Source organism: Ipomoea triloba, chromosome 15 (genome assembly GCF_003576645.1).
Source record: "Ipomoea triloba cultivar NCNSP0323 chromosome 15, ASM357664v1".
Classification (NCBI taxonomy): domain Eukaryota; kingdom Viridiplantae; phylum Streptophyta; class Magnoliopsida; order Solanales; family Convolvulaceae; genus Ipomoea; species Ipomoea triloba.
Genome location: NC_044930.1, coordinates 23006234 through 23017492, shown reverse-complemented (window position 1 = coordinate 23017492; position 11259 = coordinate 23006234).

Sequence of the window (11259 nt, the reverse complement as noted above, 5' to 3'; positions counted from 1 at the left end):
GGGGGGGGGGGGGGGGGGGGGGGGGTGGGTTAGCTCACAAAATAATATACTCGATAATTTAAATTAATTTTAAAAATTAAACTTCAATTAAATAGTGTTGAACAAATAAATTCTGTAATAGATACATATATAATTTCTTTTAAACACTCATAATTCTTTACATAGTAGGTATCTGTACTACTATACTTTCTCAATCCTTTTCTGTTCAAATAATCAATGTCCACCACCGGAGTTCGATCCTATGATCACTCATTTGGAAGGGTACTGGAGGTGTCATTATACTACATGGTAGTTGGCACATATATAATATTATGGCAGAAATGTCAAATAGATCCATCTACTAATCAAAGTGTTCAATTCACCCCGGCCACCATCTAAATTATAATGCGATTAGGCACACTTACCTTCTAAAATTGTTCGATGAGACTTTTTTACAGGTTAACCCCCGGTTGCAAATCCATCTGGTTGACTTGTAAATAAATTTAATTAATGACATGGAATTAAATTAGCTATCCTCCTCAGTTCACTTAGCAAGAGAATACCCATGCTGAGTTCCTGAGAGTGTCGGAGCTGTTCGCGATGCGGTTCGAGGCAGTTGTTGTAACAGGAATCATTCTTGCGACGATCTTATGGAAATTGGACGATTTAATTTGCCAAAAGGGATTCAGGAGCGGTTAGGGTTCTTCGCCTTCGCCATGTCTACATTCTCGCTAAAAGCAGTGCACGTCTTCTTCCCAGAAGTAAACATGGATGTTAATCATGAATCAATCAGTCTCTATAAAGGCCCGGAGGAGATTCCAACCTAGTTTTCTCTCCTCTCTCCATTAACGTCATCTTGAGTCTCATCGCTACCGGCTCTATTTCCCCAACTCGCGACTAGCTCCTCGCTTTTCTCAAGTCAGACTCCACCAACGATCTCAACACATTTTACTCTCAGCTTGTCGGCAATATACTCGCAGACGACAGCCTTACCGGCGGCCCAAGCTTGTTGGTGGCAAACGGTTTGTGGATCGACTGGACTCTGCCATTAAAGCCTTCATTCAAGCATGTGGTGGACAATGTTTACAAGGCCGCATCTAAATGAGTTGATTTTCGACACAAGGTAAGATTCTTAGGGTTGTCATAGGGTTTTCAGGTTGGGGGAACATGAGGTTTATTTTTTATGTTATTTACGAATTGCGATTGGGAGGAGATTTCAATTAGCTAAATTTTTTTATTATTTTCATGCCATGTAATCAATGCCACTTAATCCTAACCTGGCAAAGTCATCACAAATCGGAGGTAACCTGCAAAGTAGCCTCATCGAACAATTTTAGAAGGTAATTAAGGGTGCCTAATTACATTATAATTTAGATGGTGGGGTGAATTGAACACTTCGAGATAGTAGATAAGCCTATTTGACACTTTTACCTAATATTATTAAACATTGGAAAAACAACATTAATAGGTTCATATTTTAATAATCCCTTCATGTTGTTGGATAGAAATAAATAATTGGGACTGCTTCCATTGTAACCTTTCTTAAATCGTCATATGGTTATATGACTACAAATACATAACATGTGTTTATTTTATGGGTACAAAAAATGTCAAAAATGTCATGAATAAATATTATCGTAGTAACTTAAATAATAAGTAAATGTGTATAGTATTAAATAGTATTATGTGTCTAGAAATAATTTGAGTACAATTATATGATAAGAAAATAACCGTGCACATAAAAAAAATGGCATATACACTTACAATGTGAAGACTTGATATTCATATTAAGGCTATCACAAAATCCTAATCGTTCGATTGGCTAGACATAATCATTAGGTAACAACTTCAAGTTGACACCTCACTTGTTAGCCTGCTTGAGGTATCAGATGAAGGGTGTTGCGATTAATCGAATCTTTCAATACCTTTGGATTGAGCTTATTGAGCTAAATCGAAACCCAATATTTCATCAATTTTTATTTTATTATTTTGTGGGGAAAAGGTAATCTAAAATGTTGTTCAGATTTCTATTTTAGTGCGTTCAATTTGGTTAAAAATATAAAAATAAAAAAGAATTTCACTCTTTACTGGCTAAAGAGGAAATACACATACTTATCTCTTTTTTTTTTTTTTTTTTGGTAAATTTACAGGGTCTTTCTCACCGTCCGTTTAACGGTCCGGGGTACACTCACGTTCGCTCCGGGAGGCACAGGAGCTGACCCAAGGGGAATCGTCACTTGTGGGAATTGAACCCGGGTTCTCCCGGAATTCCTCCCCACAAAGAGAGACATATATATACTTATCTCTGTTATTATTAAAATTTGATTTAATTCAAGTCAACTATTGTAAGATGGATGAAACTAATATTTTTATTAATAAATTTGGGGTGAGGACAAATTGTTATTTGTTCTCAAAATGTTAAATCTTCAACCTCAAGGACTCCCAACGTCTTGGCTCGACATAGCGTATCTATATATTTTATTAATAAATTTGGGGTGAGGATAAATATTCTTCCTAAAAGGTTGAATCCTCAACTTCAAGGACTCCACGCCCCGGCTCGACAGAGCATTTGGGAGAATGTAAACTATGATAACTTAACTGAACATAGAAGCTAGACCTTTGCTTACTGAGCAATGAGCACAAGAAGTCCCATCACTTTGAGAGGTTGCTCCTACATTGCCCATCCTGAGTCATTATTCTCAAACTCAACTGAGCTATCCATGTGGGCGGGGCGAGGACAAATATAATGGTAGGGTGTATGGTTTTTAAGAGTATGAATGATGAAAATAATGATGTGTAAATATAATAATATAGTAAGGTGGGGGGAGTAAAGTGTGATGAGAGCATATTAGGATTAACAAAGGCATGCGCGTATATTCGGCAAAATTTATTTAATTTTTGGATCCGAAAAGAAAATAATGCTAAAAAAATATTAATTAATTATAGAAAATAATGGTGGAAGCGCATGACTTTGCTGGGGGACCCACTTTCGTACACGCGGGAGCACAGACTGACGTCCAATGACATAATGTTATCTTGACAGGTCAAAGCCCCACGTGGTGGCCCTACATTTGCCCCACTATATATATTTTCTCTTTAAAATAAATAAAATAATGAGACTTTTAACTACATTAAACAATTTTTGGGTATGGAGCTATTTTAGTTTCAAGACTTAACAACAAATTTGTGAATTAAGCCTCAATTTGTGATACTTCCCATCCTCTATACCAATGCACCGGGGAAGGAGGGGCAGGTTTTTTTTTTAAAAAAAAAAATATATATTGTCACATATTTACATGCAAATTTAGATGAGAAATGCTATGAAACGATGGTATGGACAGGTATTGTGTCAATTTGTATATTACAATAAAAAAAATACATATTTGATTGTACCAGATATTAAAGGAATATTTGTCCGTACAATACTTTATACAATTCAAAGAACTTTGTTTGATTTAATTTAATGGATGTAAAAGAAATGATGAGTTACTTTGCTCATTTAGATTTCCCTTTCGCGAAGAAATTCGCGAATCGGGCTACCTTTTGTTGGTTAGGAAATATATTTCTTTGACAGATTATATAGAGTGGTCATTTTGGCATCCTAGTGTTATTTATGATGTTTTATGCTTCAATTTGAATTAATGTAAGCTTCGTTTATCTTCCCCCAAAAAAACTTCGTTTGTTGTACTCTGTACAAGTTGATCGACTAAAAATGCATTTTTACTTAAATTGGCTAAGGATATAATGTATGTTATTTCACCAAGTGAATCATATAGTAGAGTTTGATTAATAGAAAATTTTATATTTCCCTAATAAAATGGTATTAAGCATGCAAGAAGAAACATATATTCTATAGTGTGTGTATAACAAATTAATGTTGCTATATCATCATCATCATCCAGATTTGGTTAAAAAATAACTTTTTGTTGCAGTGCATATTATGGCTGCATGCTAATGCATATGAATATAATTTATTTATTTTTTAGTTGCAATAATTTGGGAAAAGTTGACTCTATGATGCAACAACTTATGCCTGCTACCTGCATGCTAATGTACCTGTCAATGGGCATTGGTAGGTCCAGTGAATGAACAATAATTGTATACTGTATACAATTTAAGTTCGCATTTAAAATGTTTGTCTTTGCACGGTAATGTGCATAACTTTGCACCTTGTGATGCATAGAGTTTAACTTACGAGTATGATTTTGCTGCTCTAAGTGCATACCTTTTGAATTATATGTGCATAAATTTCAACCTTTAGGTGCATAACATTGAACTTAATATGGATAACTTTGAAAACTAAAAGAAGATACAGTGCATGACTCCAGGAAACTAAACATTTTTGTATAAAAAATTTTCCTTCATTTTGGACAGTTGATCTAGATTAGATCAACGGTTCAGATCTCACCTCATTTTTCACCTTTGAGTTCTTTCGCACTTGAACCTTCCCCAATATGTGTGTCAGTGTGTGTGTATTTATTGGATCAAATGAGAACAAGTCCTTAGAAAAGAAATAAGAACAAATCGCTGCCTTGCATATGGAAAAATCAGACGGATCAAATCAATTAAAAAAAAAAAAAACAAATGTGGTGACATTTTCGTAACTATCACGAACTTTACTAGGAAAACTTGAACACTAAAAGCAATAATGCGAAAGTGCATTGAACTTAGGGTTTCTATTTTATAATTTATGCATGAGTTTTAGGTTTTATTTGATTTAGTGGTTCACTTTTTATTGCTTAAGGTCTAATATTTATAGTTTAAATTTAAAATTTAGATTTTTAGGTGATTTTATAAAATTCACCATATTTGCATTGTAGTTGTTAAATATTACATATTTAAGAATTCAAGTTTGCATATTGAATTTGTAGATAATTACAAAAATGATACCGCATTTTATTTTTAAAATCTGATTAGATTCGTCAAATTTTTACAAATGTAAAGCTGAGATTAGTTTTTATTTGTCTCATATGGTACTGTTCTCACACGATTCTTAGCATATATATATATATATATATAGAGGGTAGTGTTCCAGTGAGACCACTTGCTTAGGTAAGATCGTAAGATCACATCTTGCATGTGCATCCATGTAATACTTTTTAATGGTCTAGATTGATTGACACACACACATTTCGTTCGTACACATTTAATCACCATTCGCACACACTTCAACTTGGAATCTTAATCAATCTAGACCATTAAAAATTTTTGAGATCAAATCTTGTACATCAATCACCGTTCACACACATTTAATCACCCTTTGCACACATTTAATCACCGTCCGCACACACTTAATCACCATTCGCACACATTTTATTACCGTTCGCACACACTTCAACTTAGCATCTTAAATCAATCTAGACCATTAAATTATTAAATGGATGCACAAGATCTGATCTCACGATCTTACCTAAACAAGTGATCTCATATGATCCTAACTCTATATATGTATATGTGTATGTGTGTGTGTGTGTGTGTATATATATATATATATAATTACACTTTTGGTCCTGTGACTATTGGGGTCATGTTAATTTCAGTACACGACTTTAAAAATTAACAATTTAGGTCCGTAACTATACAATTTTTAACACATTCAGTCCACCCGGCCAAATGTCGCTGGAAAAAATATAAACTTTTTAAAATTATTTATTCATGAGGCAAAATGGTCATTTTACGTTTGAAATTGAAATTGCTAGCCAAATCACCTGGTCAACGACGATAGCCTGAAATCAGTCTCCTACTCCACGGTCAACGACGATTAGCTTGGATTTTATTAAGGCGCGAGAAGATGACTGGTGCATTGTTTCCGCGCCTGGTCTGGGCTCCAGAAACTTATGTTTTTCTGTTGGAGTTATTAGTGTGCGACGACGAACTTCTTGTCGCCGTTGTAGAAGCGGCGGTTATCGGCGGCATGGTTGTTGACGGTGGTGGCAGACGGAGGAAGCTACTATCCTATACTTCAAGAATCTACCGGACAAGCATCGTCCAACATATTCCTAAAACTTAAATTTATTTTTTTCAAATAAATTTAATCCTTGCAGTTAGGTGAAGATGAGTTCAAGGATGTCAAAATAAACTTCATGTTGGGTTGGTTTTAGTTGAAATTTGTGTGCAAAAGAAATTTATGCTGTTTTTCTTTTTCCGGCAGCCGCTGCAAAAATGGAGAAGAAGAACGGATAAGCTGGGAGGAGAACAAAAAGGTGAGCTTGGAATGACGCATTTACCCCTATGAATAAATAATTTAAAAAGATTTATACTTTTTCGACGACAATTGACCGGTAATTTGGCCGGGTGGACTTAATGTGTTAAAAATTGCATAGTTACACGACTAAATTATTAGTTTATAAAGCCGTGTACTGAAATTAACACGACCCCAATAGTCACAGGATTAAAAGTGTAATTAATTATATATATATATATATATATATATATATATATATATATATATATATATATATATAGTGTTGTAAGGGCGCCGCCTAGGCGCCCTAGGCCGTTCTGCTTTCATTGTTAGGCGGTAAAAAATTGGTCGGCCGGCTAGGTAACAAAATCGGCCTAGTCAGTCGACTCGGATGATTTCGGCCAACTTGGCCAATTCATTTGAGTTAGTCGATTTCATCCGATTTTGACCAAATTATTTTGATTTTGACGGTTCGTTGGAGTCTGGATTGCTACTGTAAATTTTAAACTTTAAGCCTTTAATTTCTTTCATTGGTTAATCCAATTTATTCATTGATTCTATAATTCAATTTATTAATTAATAATTATTCATTTATTTGATTTATTTCATACTTCGATAATTAGTAATCATTATTATCCGATCCTTCTACACACCAGTAGTACACAATTCACAAATGATTCATAGAGGTGCATAAATAAAATATGAACCCAAATTTTATTAGTGAAATCTTAAATAGATACGGTAATGCGAGATACATAATATATAATTCATTAGTTACTTTTCTGAACCTTTGGATGATTGAAGTATTTGAGTATTTCATATTTGTGTATTTTTATTTTTTAATATTGCTATGGTGTTATGACTTATAAATTATCATTATTTCATTTATTTGGATATGTTATTTGATTGAATGTTGAAAACAATCTCATAAAAATGGTCAAACAGCAAGTCTATCATAATTTTATTTTTATTTTGCGCCCTCCTAGCGCCGCCTAAATTTCGCCTAGGCGCTACCCGGGCGCCCGACTAGCGTTTAGCGCCTAGCGCCTACTGCAACCATAAATAAATAAATAAATAAATAAATATATATATATATATATATATATATATATATATATATATATATATATATATATATATATATATATATATATATATGGTAGGGTTTCAATGAGATCACTTCTTTAGATAAGATCGTGAGGTCAGATCTTTTGCATCCATGTAATATTTTTTTAATGGTCTAGATTGATTGACACACACTCCGTTCGTACACATTTAATCACCGTTCACACACACTTCAACTTGGATCTTAATCAATCTAGACCATTAAAAATTTTTAAAATCAAATATTGTACATCAATCTAACAAATTTTAATGGTCTAGATTGTTTGACATACCCACTCCATTTGCACACATTTAATTACTGTTCGCACACAGTTAATTACCGTTCGCACATACTTATCACCGTTCGCACACATTTAATCACCGTTTGCACACATTTAATCACCGTTCGCACGCACTTCAACTTAGAATCTCGACCATTAAATTATTACATAGATGCATAAAATCTTATCTCACGATCTTACCTAGACAAGTGATCTCGTATGATCTAATTATATATATATATATATATATATATATATATATAATGCAGTGGTAACTAGGAAGGAAAAAGTGGGGTTTCCACGTACATACAAAAATTTGGAAGAAATATATTTAGCAACTTAGTGGAATTATCGCACGCCGGAGACAACACTACACACACAAACACAATATGTTAGTTTCTCGAGTGTGTCTTTGCTATTTGGGCTATGCGGCGAGGAGCAGTGGCGGCCCCACCGCCCCCACCTGACTGCTCCACTGCCGGCTGTCGTGATCTCCTCTATATCCATTGCCATTTTGCACGCTTCCAAAACTTTAATCTCAATTAATAATAATCATCTTCATAATTCATTTACGAGGATGGAAGAAGTTAATATTAAGCCGAGGCTGGTAAATACCAAGTTTAGCACTCGAAGGTTCGTTGGACGGAAGTCGGTAAAAGGTTTAAAATGTCAAGTTCATCCCAACATTTTAAAAATGTGGCAAATATGAGGAAATAAAGTTATGTCTTAACTGTAAGCTATAATTTTTGGTATAGTGGTAAACTTTTGATCAAACCAGTGATATCAAGGTCAGGTTACGGGAGCACTCGACTTCTTCCTAACAATTAAGCTTACCAAATAGTGAATTTACAATTTTATTTTCTTTTATGCATCAATATCGTATTTAGGAGATGTTGAACTTGAATTTTTAAATATTTAGAATTGTCAACATGGACAAAAATTATGTTCCAAATCCACTAAGCTGATCAAGGAGGATGTCAAGATTACTAATTATTTAGATCAAACGATTGTCTTATAGTAAACGCAAATGCACCTCGATTGAATTCTAAACTTGAACTTTTAAGTCTTTGTCCAATATGATGGACAAAACTTATATATGTTCGAACTCTATTAAAATCAATGATAAAACTTTATTTTTCATAGTATTTAATCTATGGTGTGTGTATATATATATATATATATATATATATTATATATATATATTAAGATCAAATGAGGACCTATATATAGTTAGATGAGTGTGGACTTATCTAAATCATTAATTTGCAAAATCTAATAGATGGGAAATCAAGTAAAAAATGTGTGCGGTCATTTTTATAAATATATTACAAAGTTTTGTTTAGATCGACTGGATTAGTCCTCACGTCCTCACCTAAGCATAGGTATATATATATATATATATATATATCACAGAGGATGGTTCACATGCGAAAGGTCCCAGGTGAAAAATGGGGTAAGATTTGAGCCGCTAATCTAGATTAGATCAACGACTCAAAATGAAGAAAAATTAAAAAAAAAATGCATGCTTCCTCGCAACATGAATGCGAATGATCTTAAGTGTCTCGAATTGATGCACCTTAAGTGTCGAACTTATGCACCTTAAGCTTTGAACCGGTGCACCTTAAGTCTCGAACTTATGCACCTTAATAGTCAAAATTATGCACCTTAAATATTGAACTAACGCACTTTAAGTTTCAAACTGATGCACCTTAAGCTAAAAAATAATGCACCTTAAGCTTTTAATTTATGCACCTAGAATCTGGAAGTTCATATTCCTAATGAATCAAAGTTGTGCACATGAAGAGTTAAATTCATGCACCTTAAGCTGAAAAGTAATGCACCTTAAGCTTGAAATTTATGCACCTAGAATCTGTAAGTCGTGCACCTTAAGAAATAAATCGATGCACCTTAAGCTATAAACTTATGCACCTTAAGCTTTAAACTTAAGCACCTTAAGCAACTTTAAACTTAGGCACCTAAAGTTATAAACTTATTACGCACCTTAAGCTATAAACTTATGCACCTTAAACTATAAACTTAAGCACCTTAAACTTTAAACTTACACACCTTAAGCTTTGAACTTACGCAAAATTACTATAATGCCACCATAATGAGTTCCCATACGGTTGACCTTCTCCAGTGTGGTTGTGCGGTAGCTTTAGGTGCGTAATTTTCCTTCTTAAGGTGCGTGGTTTGTATGCTTAAGGTGCGTCAGTGTTGAAACTTAAGGTGAGTGAACCTAAAGCTTAAGGTGCGTGGTTTTCCTTCTTAAGGTGCATGAGTTGTTGAAACTTAAGGTGCGCCATTTTAAAACCTTGGGTGCATGGTTTGTGTTCTTAAGGTGCATGATTTGTGTACTTAAGGTGCGTGGTTTGTGTACTTAAGGTGCGTCTGCCTAAAGCTTTTAGGTGCGCGTGGTTTGTGTTTTTAAGGTGCTTTGTTTGCGTGCTTTAGGTGCGTGGTTTGTGTACTTTAGGTGCGTCATTTTAATGCTTACGGTGCGTAACCACACAATCGCACGGAAAACATTCCCCGCACATGAACCCTTCCCTATATATATATATTCACTTCTTCATTATGTATGTCTTCACATTTTTTGTTTGTTTAACTTTACATTCTCCGTTCTATCTTTTAATATTGCACTTCTTCATTATTTATGTCTTCACATTTTTTGTTTGTTTAACTTTACATTCTCCGTTCTATCTTTTAATATTGGACTAATAATATTCGCACCATACATGATGAGATTAATTCAACAGAATTTGAATTTAAACTCCAAATTTTATATTTAAGCGATTTTAGGTCCCGTAGACGCTTTTGGTCCTATTTTGCCACTTTGCTTTGTCAAACATGCTCCCTGCCTTCATTAATCCTTTTCACAGTTTTGTGACGCAGATTGGCAACAAGAAAGAGACAACTCAACAATTTTCTATCGTCCAACTTTGTTTGGCAACCATGAAGTTACCGGATTTTGTGCCGCTGGTTTTCTTTTCATTGTCGGTAGAATTGCGGATAGATAGTTGGATTTTTTTTTTTTTTTTTAATAATGCCTATAACCGAAGGTCTCAGGTTTAACATCTAAAAAAAATTTAAAATACAACTATCTTACAAATCAAGGAGTGGTTTGTCACCTTTCAAGTTCTACCTAATAGGACATGATTCGTTTTAGTATGTGGTCCTAATCGACTGATTTAGAATTTGTGATCATGTTTGCAAAAAAAAATTGTGATCAAAAAACTTATTACATTGATAAAATTATTGTTTTTTGTTCGCATGAAATGAATTAAAGTTTTTATTATCTTTCTCACAAAAGGCCTAACAAGATAGTGAAGAGTAGAATTGTAGGAATGAAAACTCAACCCGACTTCAATTGGGAAATTCGGTCCCCACCCTAACGGGGCCGGGAACGTGGGCTACACCACTCGCCTCGAATTCGACCCCGAATCTCCGAAATATATGTATATTATATTTATATAATTATATTCAATATACTAATATTTATATTTACTAATGTTTAACCTTTTTTTTTTTTTTTTTTTTTTTTTTTTTTTTTTTTTTTTTTTTTTTTTTGGTCGAATTCGAGGCGAGTGGTGTAGCCCACGTTCCCCGGCCCGTTAGGGTGGGACCGAATTTCCCAATTGAAGTCGGGTTGAGTTTTCATTCCTACAATTCTACTCTTCACTATCTTGTTAGGCCTTTTGTGAGAAAGAT